This window comes from Sminthopsis crassicaudata, chromosome 2 (assembly GCF_048593235.1).
Source record: "Sminthopsis crassicaudata isolate SCR6 chromosome 2, ASM4859323v1, whole genome shotgun sequence".
Taxonomy (NCBI): Eukaryota; Metazoa; Chordata; class Mammalia; order Dasyuromorphia; family Dasyuridae; genus Sminthopsis; species Sminthopsis crassicaudata.
In genome coordinates this window covers 1,148,448-1,169,809 of record NC_133618.1, presented here as the reverse complement: position 1 = coordinate 1,169,809, position 21,362 = coordinate 1,148,448, and the positions used below count along the sequence as shown (strand labels likewise).

The following is a 21,362-nucleotide window of genomic DNA, read 5'->3' as shown; positions in this document are numbered from 1 at the left end:
TTCCCCCTCCTCCTCTCACTCTTCTTCCTCTTCCTCCCCTTCATCTCTCCTCCTCTTTCTCTTCTTCTTCCTCCTCCTCCTCTTCCTTCCATCTTCCCTTCTTCCTTCCCCTCCTCTTTGTCTTCTTCCTCCTCTTCCTCTTCCTCCTTCCATCTTCCCTCCTCCTCCTCCCTCTGTCTTCCCTCCTCCTCCTCTTTGTCCTCCCCATCTCATCTCGTGGCTCAGCCCACCCCTGCTGGAGCCCCATCATTTCGGGGGTGCGAGTGCCATACAGACCAGCTTCCTGCTCTCTCTCTCCCATCCGGCCTGGGGACGTCGGCAGCCCTGGGGCTGAGGAGGGGGCTTCTCCTTCACTAAAAGGCAAGGAGAGCTCACCTTGATCCATTCCCCTGAGGTCTTTTCTTTAGGGGAGCCCACAGAGGGCTCCAGTGGGCTGCCAAGCCCGGTTCCCCTCTGGGCTCATCTCCTGATTGGGTGGGATGGATCCCCAAGGACCCTGGAGCCGGGCCCCTCCAGTTCCAGTGCGTGAGCTCCCTCTGGCCCCCTTTGCCGGCGGGCAGCGGTCTGACCCCAGGTCTGTTTTCTTTCTCCCAGACTGGCTTCTCGGAGGTTCTCGCCCGGACGTGAGTGCCGGCCACCGGCTTGAGGGGCGTTTCCCGAACCTGACCTCGAACTCGAAACGAGCCCGGCGGTAAGTCTCCCCCTTTTAACTGGCTGCGTTTGCTCGCCGCGTCGGCTCCCGGGAGCTCATCTGGTGCAGGAACCCGAATGTATGTGACCCTTCAATTGGTCAGCCCCTCCTCCCTGGGCCTGCTGTGCTCCCTCCCCAGAAGAGCACTGTCTAAGCCTGCGGGGGGACGCTGCTGCCATAGCCAGCTCCCCCAGGGACAAGGATGCTCTAGTGGGCCGCTGTGGGCATAAGGGAGGGACTGAGCCGAGTGTGCGATGAGGCCCCGGGATGCCACTCGGCTTGTGCCAGCTGGCCCACCCAAGGGCTCAGTGCTTTACAGAGGGAAATGGGAATGGGAGCCCAGGCCCAGCCCTCATGGCGCTCCCACTTGGGGGCCAGAGGAATGGAAACAAAGCCCTGACCCTTGAGTCTTGGGGGGTAGCGGAGAGTCCAACTCAGGCTCTCCCCCAGTGAGAGAGCTACAAGAGGAAGCCTCGTGGCCTCCGCGGGAGCTGGCTTCTGGGTGCTCTTGAAGGCACTGCCCAAAAGAGGGGCCGAGGCGGAGCCATGGTTCCCATGCCTCCCCAGCACTGGCGGAGGGGCTCCACTTGTCATGAGTCCCTCTGGGGTGCCTAGGACTGTGTTTCACTTGTAGTCCGGCCAGTCAGGTGGTAGAGAACTGAGGGGGAGACCCCGCTTCCTAGAGGAGTCCGAACCAAAGAGTGGATTAATTCCGTAATGGATGGGTGGCGATGGGGGAGGGAGGTCTCCAGGACTCTGTGCCGGGCCCACGCTGATACACACGGCAGTCTTCCTGCTCGAGCCCTGACCCATAAGTGCCCCGGGTGTCGCCTCTGCAGAGGAGGCCGAGCCGGGGATGTGCTGACGGGATGGAGGCCTAGGAGCGTGTAGCTTTGACAAGGGAGTGGGGGAGGAAGGCGGCCTTCCGGGTTGATGGGCAGGGATCCCGGGCTCCCCCTCCCCACAAAGCAAGGTCTGCCTCCTTCCCCCACTCCTGGACAGCCGTCAGCCCTAGCTCTCGCTCCTGACCAGGTCATGTGAGCTCAGCACGCGCCGGGGTCACATGCACGGTCTCATATCTCTCCAGGGCCCTCAGGAGCTCAGTGTGCTCTGCAGGGCAACAGACCCCGGCTGGCCTCCTCGGGCATTCAAATTAAGGTCATAATTTTCAGGCAGTGGGTGGAGTGCTGGGCCTGGAGTCGGGGGACCCCGAGTTCAGGCACTTCCTAGATGTGTTTGCCTCTGTTTGCCTCGATAGTCTCCTCTGTAAAATGGGAGAAATGAGAGCACCCACCTCCCAGGTGGCTGGGAGCATCGGGTGAGATAATGGCTGTAAAGCACATGCTAGGTGCTATATAAATGCCGTCTGTTGTGACTTTCCTGGGGCTTGGAGTTGGGAAACGATGAGTTTGAATCTTGCTTCAGATGCCAGCTGTATGCCCCTGAGCAAACCCCTGTCTGCCTCAGTTTCCTCATCTGTAAAACAAGTCAGCAACAGCCCCCACCTCCAGTGGAGCTCCCATCGGGACAGTCCTTTACAAACCACAGAGCACACACATCAAAACACCGACTGTAATTAAACGCTTCGTTGGGCTTCTTGTTTGTTTCTTGGTCTTTGCGTCCTTATCCCTGGCCTATCGATTCCCCCTCCTCACCCCCTCAGAAAAAGCTCCCTGGGAACCAGTCATCGGCAGAGCCGTTCGTTGGCATGTTCTGCCCCGGAGCCGGTCCGTGGGTCTCCGGCCTGGCCGTGCCATCAAGCAGCTCTTTGAGGCGTTCCTGACCATCTGCCTTTCAGATGCCGCAGTCCCTGGTCCCGCCCCCCTCTCTGCCCTGATTGACACGGATTTCTCCAAAGCACTCCCTTACTCTCCTACGCCACGATGTCTTCAGGCCTTGTCCCGAAGGGTGGACTCATGCTTTCTCCCACTTGCTTGCTGCACAAACAGCGCTCCCATGAATCGGACATAGACCCTTCTCTTCTTTCTTTGATCTTGGGAGGGTGAAACGGGCAGCGGACTCATCGGGCTGCAGGGCAGCTCATTGCCTCGGGGCCATAGCTCAAAGCACTTTCCAGAGTGATCGGACCCAATCACGTCTCCATCGAGTCCAGACACTCAGGAGCAAAGATGGGAAAGGAATGAAGGAGTGAGCTTAGTGGCCCGGCCAGTTCCTTAACCCAGAGATTCCGAGAGGACCTCACCAATCAGAGGGTTTGCGGGGGTGCTGTGGCCCGGGAGAAGGGTGGTGGAAGAAATCCAGAAAGTCCGAAGTGAAACAGGATGACAGTGGACGTTAGCGTGCCTGTCTCCCGACAATTGTGGTTTTCCATTCTTGTCATCTTTGCCCCTCAGATTGGCATGAGGTGGTGCAATAGATAGAGCGCCGTGCTTGGAGTCAGGAGAACCTAAGTGCAAAGCCAGCCTCAGACAAATCACGTGACCTTGAGCAAGTCCCTTCACCTTGTGGGCCTGTTTCCTCATCTGCAAAATGATCTGGAGAAGGAAATGGCCAACTGCTCTAGAATCTTTGCCTAGAAAACCCCCCAAAGGGGTCTCAGAGTCAGACACAAGTGACAACAACTCCAATCAGTGGTGTCTTTGGATTCACTGAACCCTGGACTGCTAGGTTTGTTTGCTCCTGAAATTTTCTTTGCTTGGGATCACTGATCAACTCTTTTACATTTTAACCAGCAGCAGTTTTTGTAATTACTACTTTGTATCCACGTTTGAGGTCCGCTACCCAACTTCCTTTCTTCCCATCATTTCCCTTGAAATTCTTAACCATTTGTTCTAGACGAATTTCATTATTAAGTTCCCTGCTCTTTAAAGTAACCTTTTGAGTACTTTGACTGGCATAGCACAGAATAAGCAAATGAATTTAGGTGATATTGTTATTTTTATTATTTTTGGGCCAACCCATCATGAGCAATTAATGTTTTTAATTTTTTGTCTTTGTTTCTGCAAAAAGTGTTTTGAAGTCATATTCATATAATTCCCTGTCCTGATTATTTTCCCAAGTGTTTTATATGTTCTATAGTTAACTTCAGGGGGATTTCCTTGCTGGATTGTGTCTGTGATATATAGGCAGGCTGATAACTTGGGTGGGTTTACTTTATGTCCTGTTTCTTTTATTTAAATTATCGTTTCATTTAATTTTAGTCAAGTCTTCAATGTTCTTTAAGTAGACCAAATGTCTTCAGTAATAAGTAATATTTATTCCTCTTGCTTATTGCCTTGATTTTTTTTAATTTTCCTACTGTACCAGCTAGCATTTCTGTAAACATACCAAATAACAGTGGTGCTAATGGATGTCCTTGCTTTACCCCTGATCTTAATGGAAACATCTATAATGTTTCTCCATTACATATAATTCTGGCTCTTGATTTTAGATAGATACCAGTTGCCATCTTAAAGAAAGGTCAGGTTTTTCCTGTTTTCAATGTGTTGTGGTTTTTACTGAAAATGGGTGTTGTATTTGGTCAAGAGTTTTCCTGGCCAATTGCCTTCATCTTCTGGTTGGCTTCCCGATCCTTTTCCCGCTCCAGTCTAGTCAGCTGTCAAATTGGTCTTTTTTGTAGGATGGCTCTTCCCGGGTCCTTCCCCATTCAGTAATCTCTAGTGGCTTCCTCTTTCCTCCGGGATGAAAGGAGGTGTGTTAAGCCCCTCTTAATCTGGCTGTTGCTCACTTTCCTAGTTTTCTTACACTTTTGCTCTCCTTGTGCCCTGTGACTCATGGGCACTGACCTCCTTGCTTTCCTAACCCATAACACTCCAACTTTCTTTTCTTTTTTTTTCCCCCCTGAGGCTGGGGTTAAGTGACTTGCCCAGGGTCTCACAGCTAGGAAGTGTTAAGATTTGAACTCGGGTCCTCCTGAATTCAAGGCTGGTGCTCTATCCACTGCGCCCCCTAGCTGCCCCAACACTCCAACTTTCATTGCCTCCCTTCTCTTTTCATCTTTGCATCAAAGGTCCCAGCTACAATCCCATCTTCCACCAGGAGACTTTCCTGCTCCCCCTTCGTCACCAGGCTAGTCCTTTTGTGCCTAGTTTGTACACAGTTCTTTGCATGCTCTTTCTCCCATCAGACCCCAAACTCCTTGAGAACAGAGGACGTGGACGGGTTTGCCTTTTTTTGTATCCCTAGTGTTTAGCACTATATCTGACACATGGGAGATAATCAGCTAATACTTTTTGACTTGCTAGTATGTGATTTTTCTCATTTTTTAAATGGTAATTGCTTATTGTGTTTTTAGTTTTCCTAATAATGAACCAACTGCATTTGTCAGGTCTTGATATTAATGATCAGAGTCATTAACAAGATTATCTTCAATTTAGTAAACATTTATTAAGTACCTGCTGTGTGCCTGGCAAGACCGGGAATGCAAATAAGAAAAAGACAGCTCCTGTCCTCAAGGAGCTTATACTTTCATGGGGAAAGGCAGTACATAGAAGGAAGCTAGAAGGGGGCAGGGGAAGGCCTGGGGGCATCTGACTCTGGGGCATTCAGACTGAGTGGGGCTGCAGATGGCAGTGGAAAGCCCATGTTTGGAACTCAATAAAGGAAGGTTTGGGGAAGCTTGCAGCCCTCCATTCGGAGGTGAGGAGGTGTTAGCTATGCGAGATGGAGTTAAATAGCAGTAGGAGGAGGCTTCGGGTCATGCCGTCTCCTGGGAAGGGCATTTTGTTCCATGGAGTTCACAGCAGGCAGAGATGCAAACGTTAAATATTTCAACAATCCTATATTCAATCCCATGAACGTGTCGCCAGAACCTGAGTGCTGAGGCTTCCCAGGGGCAAGTAAAGCAGAGCCTGTACCTTTAAAAGTTTATATTTGGGGGTGGGGTAGGGTGCAAAAACAGGCGCAAATATAAATAATTTGTATTTATAAATAATATGTATTTATCATTTGGGGGAGGGGACCACTAATAATTGGGGACATTTTTACAAAGGTTTACCACACGTATGTAATACGTCAGTCATCAAGGGCAGAGGAGTGGGGCCTTGTGGGTGGGAGCAGGCTGCAGCCCATGACTCCCAGCTCAACTCCAGAGGAGGACCCGGGTAGTCTCCCGTCTCGTTCCTCCCTCAAGTACCTGCGTGTCGGGCTCCCTGCAGTTCCCGAGGCTTCCCGTCGCCCTCCCGTGGGGCTCCATGGCCTACTTTCCAAGCCCTCTCACGGGATCACGTTGTGGCGATGGTCCTCCGCTTGACGTCGCCGCCCCCATCGCCACGGCTGCAGCTTTCCGGGTATGACTCGTGGAGGAGCGAGGTGTCCAAAGCCCGTGCCTCTTGCTCTCAGGCAGGCCTTGGACCTTTGAGGAGTTCTAGGTCCCAATCTGTGGGGTTAATCGAAGGAATGATTTGCATGTCTACCCTAGCTGGAGGTTGCTTTCCTTACCAGTAGTACCTGGAAGTACCCCAAGTCCCTGAAAGAAGGGCAGTGCACCCAGAAACAGAAGTGCTCTGCAGTGTAAGGCTCAGGAGTGAAAGTGGGTGATGACCAGGAAGGAAAGAGCTGGGAAGGGCTTCCCCCAAGAAAGAGAAGGGCAAGTATCTGGGGGAGACCATTCAGGGACAGAGCCCTTCACAGGAAGACGTCCCTGCTGGCTCTTGCAATCAAAGAAGACATCCAGGAGGAGGTGAGATGAACTGCCCCCAAAGGATGAATAGGATGGGCTCCCAGCTCCCTCTCGTGCCTCCAATTCAAAGCCCAGCAAGGAAATGCTTTTCAACATTCGCTCATTATGGGGTGATTTCCCACTTATTATTAATTATTAGTGATGACAAGACCCATAGCCTCCCTAGGGGGGCTGGAAAATGAGGGAACCTCAGGAGAGTCCGTGGGGATGGAGGCTCGGCGTATCCCGTGGCTGGCATAAGCGTAGCAGAAGGCAAATGCTAGGCGTCTCATGTTTGCTTCCCACACAGAGAGGTGGAGGCAGCATGGCAGCTGGACCCCTGAACACTGGCTTCCTCAGTAACAGTCCTGACCCCTGCGTCCATCCTCAGGGACGGTCCTGGCCCCTCACCGTTCCCCCCCACACACTCAGGGCTTGTGTACTCAAAGCGCCCTTGGCATATTGGAGACAAAGGGCACAGGCGTTCTGGGGCAGGAGGGGACTCCTGGCCTGTGGGCCTGGATTTCTGGGCCAGGCTCCGGCAGCCGTGGGGAGCTGGCCCATCCGGCCCTGCCTCCTCTCGGGGGCCTCTCAGCCGCATTTTGAGCCGTCCCTGTCGCTGGATGTGAGCTGTGGATGACTGTATTTCTCTGACGGATGAGAGAGATCGGCCCGGGCTCCAGGGAGACAGAGGCCTCGGCCCTCCGCTATCTCCTGCCCCAGGTCTCCTGCAGCCCTACTGCGTGACAGCTCACTGTGAGCTTCTCATCCGAGAGAAATGAGCTAGCATCCCGGGCTGAAAGCGGAGTCCGGCCGGTCAGGGCCGGTCAGGGCCGAGCTGGGCTGAGGACCTGGCACACGGGAGAAGCGAGAGGGGCTCAGGAGGAGGAGCTGTGCCAGGGGGCGGGGGGGCGTGCCAGCCCCTCTCCCCCATTGGGCAGACCGCTGTTTGGGGGAGCCTTGGACTCCTCAGAGGGGGTCTGGGGCTAAGGCACTTCCGAGCGCCACCTGGGTGGTGGGCGGTGGGCTGAGCCGGGCCGGGCTCTGCTCTGGGGGCACCAGACAATTGAGGGGGGCACCCCGGAGGATCCCCTGTCGAAGCAAGGCAGCAGCCACCGGGCTCCTAAGGGATCTGTGCAGGCGGGGGCTTCCTAGTGGGGACGGCCTTGGAGATGCCCTGCCCTGCCTAGCCTGCCCCCCATGCCCTGTCCCGCCCTGCTCTGTCCCCTCCTCTCTTCTCCCGCCCCTCCCTCCTCTCCCCTTCCCTCCCCTCCTCCATTCTCGCTTTTCCTTTTTCCCCTTCCCTCCCCTCCCCTCCTCTTCCCCTCCCCTCCTCTTCCTCTCCCCCTCCTATCTCTCCCTCCCTCCTCCCCCTCCTCCCCTCCCCTCTGGCTGGCTGCCCCAGCCTCCCCCGGCCCCTTCTCCAGACTCAGGCTTGTAATCGAACCTCGCAGTCGTGACCTTGAAGCTGCTTTCCAAAGGGCTCTGGGGAAGGAAATTTGCCCCCCCCCCCCCCCAGTGGCTCCTGATTTTCCCTGAGCCTTTTCTTTATCTGACCTAAATCTCCCTCTCTGCAATGGAAGCCAGTTTCCTGGTTCGGAGCTCTGGGACAAGGGCAATGAGTGCTCACTGACTCCCCCCCCCCAGGCTCATTGACCCCCCCCCCAGGCTCACTGACTCCCCCCCCCCCCAGGCTCATTGACCCCTCCAGGGTCACTGACTCCCCGGAAGCCCGCTGACCGGCCCCGGGTCCAACGCACACCCTCCGGTGGGGGAGAGGGGAAGGAGTTGCCCTTCCCTCTCCCCCAGCTCTGCACCCCTCCTGGGGCCGCAGAGCCCGCTCCGTCTGCCCGTGCTCGGTACTAGCCCAAGAGGAGAATCTCTCCCCGGCGGGCGCATGGAAAGCCCGCCACAACGTCTCTGAAGCCAGGGCCCTCCCGGACACCTGCCCGGCCCCCAGGCGCTGCCTGGCCTCTGCTCAGAGCCCCCCATGCAGCCTCTCCGCTCGGGACAGCTAGGGAGGAACAAGTGCTTCCCACCAGCCCCCCCCCATCCCTGCCCGGCCCCCTCCCAGGCCACAGCCTCACTCTCACCTCCTCCCTGAGTCCTCCCTCCCCCGCGAGTCCTCCCCCCTCCCCAGACGCCCCCATTCCTCCAGCTGAGCCTCGGTGACCCAGCAGGCCGAGCCCCATCCCAGCTCCGTGGAGGATCCCAGGGAACTGAACAGGACAGACTGGGCTGGGCAGCGCGGGGCAGCGGATGGCTCGGACCCTCGCCAGCTCCCCGGCTTCCCTGGCCAGCCCTGGTTCACCACCTCAATAAGCCTTGACCACTGGAGAGGAGGAAAGGTCCCCGTGGCCTCGGCTGCTCAGGGAAGGCTTCCCAGAGGGGCAGCACTTGAGCTAGGCCTTGAAGGCTGGGAAAGATCTGGAGAAAGTAGTGAACTCGGACCCAGCACATGGGTCGGAGTCGCTGCTCTTCCACCGAGGGGGTCCCCGTGAGCCAGACCACCCCCTGCTGGAGCCGCTGAGACAGGGCAGCCCACTTGTCCGCAGCCACTCAATAGCTATTCCCTGGGTGACCCCGAGAGGCACTGGGGGGTCAGCATCTGAGGAGATCTAAACAACTGGCCCCCCAAAATCCACCTCCTAGGGGGCCTCCCCCAGCCCCTCTCCATCCCAGGGCTTGCCCTCCATCCGGGATTTCCGAAGGGCGCAGTGTCTCTGGGCATGGGCAGATGGTGCTTAATAAGTGTTTGGTAAATTGAATTCAGAGCTTCTTTAAACCTCAGTTTTCTTATCTGTTAAATGGGGAGCGGTGTCCCTGCCAAGGTCACGGCACTGTCACGATCTTCCAAACAGCAAGCACTTCTGAAGCACCTACTATGTGCTGGCACTGTGCTAGTTCTGGGACTACAGAGAAAGGCAAGAAGGGGCTCTGCCTTCAGAGAGCTCCCAGCCCAATGGGGGAGAGAACAGGCCACGTGCCACAAGCTAGAGCAGGGGAGGCGCCGGCGGAGCAGAGGGAGAGAAAGGGCTTCTCAAAGCTTAGGTGATGAGCGACCGTCAGGAGTCGTCTCTCCGTCTCTGCTATCGTCTTCATTGCTCTCATCTCCGCCGTGGCTTCCTCTGCCACTGCTCTCATCTCCATTATTATTATCGTCTCTGCCATTGCTTTCTCCCCCATGGCTCTTTCTTCCATTGCTGTCTCAAGCATGGCTGTCATCTCCACCGTTGCTATCTCTACCATTCCTTTGTCCTCCATTGTTCTCTCCATTGCTTTCATTTCCGCCATGGTTCTCTCCACCAATGCTCTCATCTTCACCATTGCTCTTATCTCCATCATTATTATCATCTTTGCTATTGTTCTCTCCACCATCGCTCTCTCCATTTCTCTCACCTCCACCATGGCTCTCTCCACAATGACTCTCGCCTCCATTGTTCTTTCCACCATTGCTATCTCTGCCATTGCTTTCTCCCCCATGGCTCTTTCTTCCATTGCTGTCTCCATCATTGCTCTCATCTCCATCATGGTTCTCTCCACCATTGCTCTCTCCATTCCTCTCACCTCCACCATTTCTTCACCTCCACCATGGCTCTCTCCATCATGGTTCTCTCCATCATTGCTCTCTCCATTCCTCTCATCTCCACCATTTCTCTCACCTCCACCATGGCTCTCTCCATCATGGTTCTCTCCACCATCGCTCTCTCCATTCCTCTCACCTCCACCATTTCTCTCACCTCCACCATGGCTCTCTCCATCATGGTTCTCTCCACCATCGCTCTCTCCATTCCTCTCACCTCCACCATTTCTCTCACCTCCACCATGGCTCTCTCCATCATGGTTCTCTCCACCATCGCTCTCTCCATTCCTCTCACCTCCACCATTTCTCTCACCTCCACCATGGCTCTCTCTCCACGATGACTCTCTCCTCCAATGTTCTTTCCACCACTGCTATCTCTGCCATTGCTTTCTCCCCCATGGCTCTTTCTACCATTGCTGTCTCCATCATTGCTCTCATCTCCTCCATGGCTCTTGCTGCATCTGTGTGTGTTTCTGGGCGGTCCCACTCTGAGCCAGCAGAGCTTCCCATCAGAGATCACTGTGCCCCTCTCCAGCTTCCCTGGCCCCCTCCGGCCCTGCCCCAGCTCAAGGACAAGCCGCCCGCAGGCGCTTCCCAGGATGTTTCATCCGGTCCGGATGAGATGCTTACATATATTCTCAGGTAAAAAACCTCCCAACAACTTATTAATTTGCCAGAATTATTCATCTTCTCCTGATGATGCTCCTCATGTATCTAATCAGCGAGCTCATGAATAGAAATGAAGCCATTTAAATACAGATCTGCTGCTGTCGGGAGGCATTGTTTTTCAAGCTGCTTCATAAATTTATTTCTTCTGGAAACAGATCTCTGCAGCCGTCGCGCGGGGCTTTTGATCCCAGATTCGGTGGAACCGTATTTCCTGGTGGTTCTGTGCGTCCGTCTGTCAGCCTGCCCATGGAGGAACAAGGGGGGGAGGAGAGTTCTTATCTCCTTTCTTCCATGGGGGAAGGAGGCGGAGAGGGAGGAGAAAGAAAGTGACGCTTGTATCCTGCTTTAGGATGGTGGAAATCACAACCTAAGTTAAATGCCCTGAAATCCCTGGGCTCACCATTGGACGTAGGGTTGAGAGAGAAGCTGCACCTTTTAGGTTGGGGTGGAGTTAGGGTCAGGGTTGGTGACCAGGAGAATCTCGGCAGGCTCTCCTCCAGCTCCCAGAGCCCCCAGTACCCTCCCAAATGAGCAGCGCCATCTTTTAAAACCTCAGCAGAGCTAGAGCTAAACGACTTAACACTGTTAGCCCAGCTACTAACAGGGAACATGGCTGTGGAGATGGGGCCGAGGGCGGGTCAAGGTCCGCTCTTCTTCCCTACTCCAGTTGAGTCCCGTACTTGTCATCCGGAGATTGGATTAGTTCCGGGAACAGAGGAGGTGCTTGAATAACAGGAAGAGCTTTAGAAAATCTTGAGGTTTCATGGAAGCAGAACAGAAAGCTTCCAAGGAGTGGGATAGGGAAGAGAGGGGGAGGAAGGAGGAGGAGGAGGAATAAGGCTCCCCAGAGATAGCTCAGCTACAGCTCAGTCCCTCTACTCCTCAGTGAGACTTTCCCAAGAGCTAACCCCTCTCTGAGCCTCTGGGCAGCCCTTAGTCTTACCCGAATTGTCCTGGTGTGCCATTGGTCCTGAGAGGTCTCCCTGCAGGCTCTAGAGCTGGGGCCCTTGGAGACCCATTCTCCCTGTCTCTGGGCCTCCACCATCTAATAATACAGCATCTCCCACTTCCATGTGGGTCACCCTCCAAAAAAAACTTGGGGCTTGTGCCCTCCCAAGCCCAGCTTTGCAGAAGCTTGCTTCCTCCACGATGCTGTCAGCACAGCTCATAATAGGTATTTAGTCCCCATTTATGGAAAGAGAGAGCTCAGAAATGGCGGCCTGCTCAGCCCACATCCAAGCCATCAGCTTGGAGTCTCCAGCTCCTAGGAAGGGGATGGCTGCCTCAAAGAACAGGGGCCACTGCCTTGCTGTCCCACTTCTGGATGAGCAGAAGTCCAAACTGAAGGAGCTGCCTCTGAGAAGGGTTGTCCCTGATCTTGAGGAGACAACTGCAAAAGATAAGAGGAGAGAGAGAGAGAGAGAGAGAGAGAGAGAGAGAGAGAGAGAGAGAGAGAGAGAGAGAGAGAGAGAGAGAGAGAGAGGAAGGGAGGGAAAGACAGAGAGACAGACAGAGAGAGAGAGAGACAGAGAGAGACAGAGAGAGACAGAGACAGAGAGAGAGACAGAGACAGAGACAGAGACAGATGATAAATGAAAAGATAGATGGATGGAGAGAGAGAGAGAGAAAGACAGATGGATGGATAGATGGAAATATATAGAGAGAAAGAGAGATGATAAATGAAAATATAGATTGATAGATGGGTGGATAGGTAGAAATATAGATGGATGGATAGATGGAAATATAGATAGATGATAAATGAAAAGATAAATAGATGGATAGATAGATAAATGGATAGATGGGTGGGTAGATAGATGGAAATGTAAATGGATGGATAGATCAAACTATAGATAGAGAAAGATAATAAATGAAAATATAGATAGATGGATAGATAGAAGGCAATATAAATAGATAGATATGTATGTATATATACATACACACACACACACACACACACACACACACACACACACACACACACACATGGGGGAGTGGGAGGAAATCTCAGAAGGAAGGCACTAGCAGAGGAAGAGGGAAGGAGAAGGTAAGATTGGCAATAAAGGATCCCAAAGGCTGGAGAGCTTAGGAAAGGCCTGGGCTGACAACTGCCTGGTTAATCCAGGAGCAGCAGCCAGTGTCCATCCAGCAGAGTTTCCTCTTCAAGTGTTATCTGATTGCCTGATGGAGAGAGGATTTTGCCTTGCTCTTGGTCTTGAAGGATAGAAGCAGGAGCAGGGTGGGGGAGGAAGAGGGGACAAAGGGGGTTTGCAAATAAGCAGGTTGAGATTCGCCACACCGTAATAGCTGCACCAACACGGCATGAGCCGCCCCTGCCCGCACTGATGCGGCAGCCTCCCTGCCTAGTTACCATCCTTGACTAGTTATCAGTTGTGGAGCGACTTGTATGTTTACTCCTTTCCCTGTGTTAAGAAATGAGGTCTTTATCAGAAAAACTTCCTTGAGACTTTTGTCCCCGAACTTCTGCTTTGCTTCTAATCGTGGCTGTATTGATTTTGTTTGTGCAGAACCTTTTTAATTTAACATGATTAATTTTACTTCCCATGATTCTATCTCTTGTTTGGTTCTAAGTTTTTCCCTTATTCCTAGATTGAACAGATAAAATTTTCCACGTTGCCCTGATTTGCCTGTGATGTCATCTGTGACATCTAAATCACGTTTGTCTTGGTATGTGATGTGAGATGTTGTTCCATACCTAGTTTCTGCTAAACTGCTTTCTGTGTTCTGGCAAGTTTGGTCAAATGGTAAGGTCCATTTCCAAAAGTTTGGGTCTTCAGGCTTACCAGACAGTCAGTTACCGTGGTCATTTGCTCCCCTGTTTTGTGTGCCTGATTTATCCCTCTGACCCCCCACTCCATTTCTTACGCTGGATTGTTCCGATGACTACTTTGTCAAACAGTCGGGAATCTGCACTTGCTGGCCACCTTCCTTCACGTATTTTTCATTGAATCCCCCCTCGATACATTTGACTTCTCATTTTTCCAGATGAATTTTATTATTTTTCCTAGTCCTATAAAGTGATTTTTGTTAGTTTGTTGGTTTGATGAGACTGAATTAAGTAGAATTGTCACCTTTGATGTACTGGTTTCGTTAAGTTGATTTTTTTTAACCAAACATAAGATTTTGTATTGATCATAATAAAGTTTCTTATTCGATTTACTCAGTATTCCAAGCTGTGATGATCTTTTGGGATCCTGAGGTTTATGCTGAAGATGTCAGCTTCTCAGCTTCATGTCATAAGCATATTTTTCTCCAAATTGTTGACAACACCGTCTAACATCCCAGATCCAAGGGGAGCTCTCCTGCCAAATTGACATCGGGTCACAAAGTCCTGTTGTTTCTTGGTTTGTTTGTTTATTTCATATCTACGTCATTGATTCTAATCAGGCCATATCTTTCCATCCCGCCCACGAGACTCCAGCTCAGACCTGTGTTCTGCCGACAGTCCAACAGTGATGGGCCCTTTGTCTACAAGAGGTCTCTGATACAGGGACTGTGTCAGAAGGGAACATGAAGGTGCTGTGGCGTGACCTGTACTTGACAGACATGTCACCCCTTGGGGAGTGCAATTTCTTTTTCTAAACACTCACTAGCCACCTTGGAGAAGTGTATCCTGGGATCCTGCCAGGGATCCATCGAGCTCACTGGCCTCGAGTTTATGGTTTCTACCCTTTCTATTTCAAAAAACAGGAATGGTGCTGTCCTAGAGCATCGCTGGGCTCCGATCCCGTGGTACCCCCTTCTTCTCCAGGATCCTTTGGTGACTGCTAATGTGGCTCAGCCTTTATTTCTCCCAGAGGAGACAGAAAAGTGGGACAGTCCAGCAAACACAGCTGACACCAGTGATCCCCTCGATCTGCCCTCAGTGAGAAGCAGCCAGAGCTGGTGGCCAGAGGAGCAGGAGAAGGCCAGGCCAGGGCAAATAGACCTGCCACAGGGAGAGGTAGAGCAGGGTCCCGGGCTGTAGAACTAGCCAGGAAAACATGGGGGGGGGGGGGGATACCGGGCTGAAACGGGGAGGAACCATGGAATCAGCATTGATTGAACCTGGCTGAGATGTTCCTGAGAAAATGGAACAAGTTGACCCTGAACAGGAATCAGGAGCCAGGGGAGATCAAACCCCCTCAGGACTGACTCATAGATGATGGAAGAGCCTTCTGTTCTCCTATGACCCCATTGCATAGAGGAGGAGACTGAGGCATGCAGAAATAGGGAGTGATGTAATCCAAGTGGCAGGGCTCGGATTCGAGCTCAGGTCCTGTAGGCTGTGAGCTCATCGCATCAGGAGGGTGATCCTCGGGGAGCGCAGGCGTGGCACTCCGGGGCTCGTCGGCCATCTCCAAATGTCCCCAGGGTCCGAGGTCTGTCAGTTGTGAGCCGTGGAAGCTGCTCTGAAACAGAGAGCTGTCGATCGGGGCCCCCGGAGAGCTCTCCTGGGGCTGCTGCTGGGTGCCTGGCCACCTGCCTCCCGGACTCACACTGCCCTCAGACGGGCTCCGGGAGAAGCCGGGGACAAGCCACGCTCCCTTTGCGCTGAGATTTCCTGTCCCGCTGACTGACACAGAGGCGCATGACATTGCTCCTTTTTCTGCTGGGATCCGGGCTTCCCCGGGGGCTCAGCACCAGCTTCTTCGGGACGAAGGGAGGGATGACATGGAGTCCCACTGGCGCCGATCTCCTCAGCCCAGCGAGAACGACTGCTCCACATGGGCTGGAGAGAGTGTTTGTGGATGAGGAACGTTGTTCTGCAGTTCCCTGCGGCAGTGCAAGGCCGGGGGGCTGCTGGGGAGAATGGTCTGATGCCTGTAGTGTTTTGGTCGAGTCCCTAGAATATTTGGAGAGCTGGATTTGCAGTGTGGCGATTGGTTGTCTGTCTCTCATACACACATACACACACTCATACGCGCACACACACTCACGCACGCATGTGCACACACACACACACACACACACACACACACACACACACACACACCAGCTTCCACCTAAGGAGTTCAGAGAGTGCTGAAAAGCCAAGGGGCCAGTGGTCTCCGGCTGGGAGGCCGGCCTCCAGGGAGCCCACCGGTCCTGCAGGGAGAGCCGGGCCAAGGCCAGACTGCCGGGGCTGGGGAGCCTCTTCCTGGGCTCTCCTGCCCGTCCCTCAGGCGTTTTCAAGTTGGAATTTTCATATGCTCCTCTGCCTCCCTTTGATTTCCTCTTCTGATCCCTTGAAGTCCGGGGAGAATCCTTTTCAAAAGCTTCCTCTTGTCTTTAATCTTCCCTCTGGGAACAAATTCCGACTTCTTTGTCCCATTTCCTATTGTTGGGGATTCTGTCTGGGAAGAATTCTCTTCCTACCGCCCCCCTGTGGCGATGCTCACCTCTGCCCCTGCTCCTCGCCAGCCCCAAGCAGGCAGGGCCCCGCCCCGGATTCCCTAGATTGGGAATGAAAATGCCAGTCACTCCATTGTGCCCCCGAAACCCCTGGCCTGTCTCTGACGAGTGGCCTCCAGCTCGGAAGCTGCCCTCTTGCCCTTGACTCACAGACCCAGGCCCCCCACCCCAGAGTCACGCTCCCTCCCCCGCCCCCATGGGGGGCACAGCCTCTAGGAGTCTCCCTTTCCCCAAATCCCTTTCAGGGGCTCCCTCCAGTGTCAGCTGCCACATCCTTCTGCCGGGTGATGAGCTTGGGGGTCCCCCAGCCCCCGGGTCCTTTTTGGCCTGGAACGCCCCGACCAGGCTGGGGAACTGGACTTCCTGAATCCCAGGGTTAGACTTGACATTTGCCTGCTCTTCGATGCCCTTTCATTGCCCTAGAGGCCGGTGCTCTAATAACCACCATGATGATGATGACGACAATGACAATGATGACGATAGCAATAGTCGTAAGGAGAATCCGTACTGTTATGCCCATTTATGCCGCAGTTCCTGTGTGCCCACCGCTGAGCTAAACACTGTATAACTATTTTATTTGGTCCTTGTCACAGCCCTGGGGGAGAGGTGGCATTACTCTCCCCATTTTACAGTTGAGGAAACTAAAGCAAACAGTGGAGAAGTGACTTCCTGGCTCGTCCACCCAAATGTCTGAGGCCGGATTTAACTCCGGACTCCAGGCCCGGCACTGTATTCCCTGCGCTGCCCCTTCCTCCAACAATGGCGTTCTTAGCACAGTGGCCACTGCCCACAGAACGGTTCCCTTCCCCCTGCTGGGTGCCCCCCAAGCCAGCTGTTTTCTCCGTCCTCCATCACCGAGGGATTCCCAGGTGGACGCCCCGCACCGTGCTTGGGGCGTTGCCAGCTCTGGGAGCACAGGTGGGCGCGACTCTGTTCTGTGTGGCTGTAGCTGCTGTCTAGAGCTGCTCTCCTGGGTCTTGGAAAAGCTTTGCAAGCAATTAAGTTGTCAGTAAGTGTGCAACAAATGTTTGTGGAGCACTGGGGCCACTCCTGGGTGTGTCTGTGTGTGTGTATGAGAGTGTATGAGAGTATGAGAGAGAGTGTGTGAACAGGTCATTCCAGGCTCTGCTGACAATGAACAAGACAGCCCCCTCCCCACACACCGAGAGCCTGGTGCCAGGCACTCTGTGCCGTGAGCATTGAGGTGGGTACAGAGGACGGCCCGGCCCTGAGAGGGCTTCATTGGGAAGGAAGGGGTGCCCAGGCCCAGAAGACAGGCCCGGCTCTCTGGCAGAAGCAGGCACCCCACCATTACGGCCAGACGGACATCTGGGAATCACCTGGGACATGGTCTTACTTTGACTTTCCTCACTCTGTGCCTCAGTTTCCCCTTCTGTAAATGAAGAACTTTGTACTCTGTACCCCTGTGATCCCAGAAACCTGCAGGTCTCCCCCAGGAACAGACACTGGACCAGCGTTTCTTCAACGTAGACTTGGAGAGTTAAGGGAGTCGCGTAGATGGGATGTGTCAGGATTCGAATTCAGCTCTCCCTGGCCCATACACAGGCTCTCATGCTCTGAGCCGGCTGCCTCTTCTGGGCACGTTAAACCAGCCCCAGAGTCCGGGGAGAGGCCTTGGGGCTCCAGGTGAATGCTGAGAGTTCAGCCGAGCCTCCGCAGGCACAGAAAGCTGACAGACAACGGGGACAGTGCCTGCCTGTCTCCTGGGAAGGGAGTCTGTGGACAGTGGGGCCATCCCTCCCCCCACAGTGGTCAGAGTTTCCCAAACCTTTGCTGAGACTCTGTGACCCATTTCTGAGTCGCTCTAAAAGTCTCGAAGGACACTCCAGACTGTCGCCTTCAGGCCCTACCAGGGGGGATTAGGTGCCCCGAGGCCACCCACGCTTGGCCAGCCTCCCACAGACCCGCAGCCGGCCCTGGGGCAGAGGCCACGTGGCCACACACACGTGAACATGCGTGGTCTGTTTGTCCATTTAAAAAGGAAGCCGCAAAGCGCCCTTGCATCTGGCCCGTGGCAGTGAACCCCTGGAGCCAGGCCAGGAGGGCCCCTGGGCCACCCACGGCTCCATCCCTGGGGACGCTGCAGAAGCGAGGGAGCAGTCCCAGAATGGAGCAGGCTGCCCCCAGAGGCAGGAGGCCGCTCCCCCTGCACCACCTCGGCTCAGGCTTGGGGCTGCTGAGCTCCCAGGGCCGTGTCCTTTGACTCCCCGGACCCGGGACCCTGAATCTCATTTTGTGGCTGCTGCTGTAAGCTAGTCATGGAAATGCAGAGGAAGCCTCTGGGAATCATAGGGAGCCCATCTTTGGGTCTGCAATTGAGAGGACCCGGAACAGAGCCTGGACCAGTACACCCAGAACCTAGACTGCTCCACCCAGAACCTGGGCTGCTACTCTCAGAACCTGGACTGCTTCACCCAGAATCCGGACTGCTACACTCAGAACCCGGACTGCTCAACCCAGAACCCAGACTGCTCCACTTAGAACCCCAAGATGCCAGGCTTGGCAAGTCTGGCCCCTCCAGGAACCTGAATCACCCTGGAGCGCGTCTGCCCAGGAGGCTCTCGTTGCCGTGGGCCGCTAAGGGCTCTCGTGGCTGGGAAGTCCGGACTGACCCCGGGAGCGGATGGTCCCTCCTGTGATGGCACAGGGGCTGAGCTTGGGCTCCCTGGGAAAAGGATGAAGAGGAGGAAAAGAGGAAAGGGAGAAAGAGGGAGAAGAGGAGCAAGAAGCAAAAGGGAAGAGAAAGAGGAAGACAAGTAAGTGGAGGAGGAGGAGGAGGAAAAGGGGGAAGAGAAGGAAGAAGAGAAATAGGAGGAGGAGGAAAAAGAAGAGGAAGAGGAGACGCAAGAGCAAGAAGAGGAGAAGGGAAGAAAAGGAGGAGGAAGAGAAAGAGGAGAAGGAAGAAGAAGAAAAAGAAGAGGAGGAGAACCCTCCCCGATCTCCACAGTCACACCTGGGCTGGGGATCCCAACAGTATTGAATAGGAGGGAAGGGGGAGGACAACTCTACAGACCCACCCAAGCAAAAAAGCCGCATTCCCCAGGAGAAGTGCCCATTTCCAAGGCCTCGGTCTACCCTGTTCCTCTTGGCCCCCCAACTGCCAGCGGCCTCGGCGGTGATGAGGGTACGGTGCTCTCTGCCCAGGGGCAGCAGTAATGAGGGCACAGTGCCCTCTGGCCAGGGGCAGCAGCCCCTGTGACCCAGCCCGCTGGCCAGGAGTATCTGAAGGGAAGAGCTTTTCTGCCACCTTTCCCTGCAGAGGAATCCACACACTCCAGAGGATCACATGCCCATTCTGAGAGCAGGGCAGCGCCCCGGCCTCCATGACTGACAGTGCCCCGGCCCTCGAGGCTGGCAGGGCCCCGGCCTCCATGGCTAGCAGTGCCCCGGCCCCCGAGGCTGGCAGGGCCCCGGCCTCCATGGCTGGCAGTGCCCCGGCCCCCGAGGCTGGCAGGGCCCCGGCCTCCATGGCTGGCAGTGCCACGGCCCCCGAGGCTGGCAGGGCCCCGGCCTCCATGGCTGGCAGTGCCCCGGCCCCCGAGGCTGGCAGGGCCCCGGCCTCCATGGCTGGCAGTGCCCCGGCCCCCGAGGCTGGCAGGGCCCCTCTCAGACTGAGCCCCGGGAAAGTCCCTTCTCTCCAGAGCTGAGCAGTGAGACATTAGGGTGACAAGGTCTGTCCTCTGCCTGAAGCCACTGATGGCCGAGTCCGGCTTCCCTGAGGTCCAGGCTCTGTGACCCGGCTCGTGTGTACACACTTACACGGACACACACCTTCCTCTGTTTGCTTTTATTGTCTCACTCTGTGAATTGCGCCAACATGAGTGTTTCTTAACCAGGAAGTCCTTCAGAAGGGTCCTAACTCTTGACCTCTGACCCTTGTCATCCCAAGTTCACTAGCTGTGAGCAGCCAGAGTCTAGACCACCAGTGGGCCTCAGTGGGAATGGGGTTCGGCCCCTGTGGCTCCCCCTTTCCCCCTTCCCTGTCCCACCCTTTCTCCCTATGGCACATGGCACGTGCCACGATGGAGAGCTCCCGGCTTGCCTCCCACACCCACCGAGCCGGGGCTGGCACCCTCTGAAGACAGACAGGAAGGCCTTCCGGTGCCCAGAACGGCCCCTCGGATACTTGGGATGAGCGCAGGCTGTTACAGGCAGGAGGGGACTGGCCCTGAGAAGCCCTGGCCCAGGAGGGACAGGGAGGGACGGCTTCCCATCGCGGCCACTGGTCCTCACTTCCAGAGGGAGCCCAGCCACCCTCACCTGCCGCGGGGGCTTTGCCGGTGCCTGACGTGAGGTCAGTGAGTCGTGTTCGGAAGGCCCCTGGGGGGGGCGCCCTCGCGAGGGGGCCTGGCTCGGCCCGGGCCACCCCAATGCAGGCTTTCCTCCCCGATCTCCACAGTCACACCTGGGCTGGGGATCCCAGCAGAAACTCCTCCTGCCCTGTCGGGCTGCACACCAAGCCCCTTGCTCCTGCTTCCTCAGCTCTGGCAGGTGCCGGGGGGTCTGTGACTCCAAGGACAAGGCTTTAGGGTGCCCAGAGGGGGGCTGCTGGCCAGCTGGGGGCAATGCCGTGGCCAGATCCCAGGGTCCGGCAGGTGCAAGGCTGCTGAGCGATCCAGTCTCTAGCACTCATCGATGGCCCCACTGCCAAGTTGCTTAGCACAGAGGACCGGGCACGTCGCCAGGGGAAATGGGAGGATTCTGCCCAGGGTTCACTGTGAGTGATGAAGGATTCTGCAGCAGCTTGGAAACGTTGGATGAGATTGTTTCTAATGTTACTAAGTACCTGGCACTGTGCTGGGCAGTGGGGGGGCGGGACATGAGAGGAGACCATACCTCCCTGGCTCCTTCCCCGGAGAGTTTGCCTGGCAGGATACACAAGATCACGCCTCGGCACTGGGTCACCATCCACAGCCACTCCGAAAGGACTCCCTACAAACTGATGTGAAACCGCCTCCCCTGGACCCCCCTGCTCCTCGGCAGCCCTACCGTACAGTGACTTCCAGACCTTTTCATCCCTCCTCAAGCCTCCCGTAGCTCCCCCCGGCCCCCACTCTCTCGAGCCAGGCCCTCATTTCCCATTTTCCCTAAACCCCGGGCCGTTTGTCATGGGCTCCCTTCTCTCCTCTCCCTCATCTCCCATTACCCAGATGCCTTCAGCCCCTTTCTCCTCCTTCATTTGAATCTCCCATGATGAAGTGACCTGACTCCCTACTCAGGCCAAGCTGCTCAGGAGATCCCATTCCCATCCATCTCCTCTGACAGATTGCTCCCCGGTCACCCTCTCTCCCATTTGTCTTCGATCTCTTCCTCTCTAGCACCTTTCCCACTGCCCACAGACATGCCCAGGTCTCCCCCATCCTCCAAAAAGACTTGATCCATCCATC

At 55.1% G+C, this 21,362-nt stretch overlaps 1 protein-coding gene across 2 annotated transcripts in view; it reads left to right on the top strand.

The window, feature by feature from the left end:
• The window catches only part of KLHL29 (kelch like family member 29), a 135,886-nt gene that overhangs the window by 44,372 nt on the left and 70,152 nt on the right, over nt 1-21,362 (top strand). For both annotated transcript variants that reach the window (XM_074285357.1, XM_074285358.1), the window contains exon 2: nt 595-691. The gene's annotated coding sequence lies outside the window, so the exon portion shown is untranslated. The remainder of the gene's footprint in view (nt 1-594; nt 692-21,362) is intronic.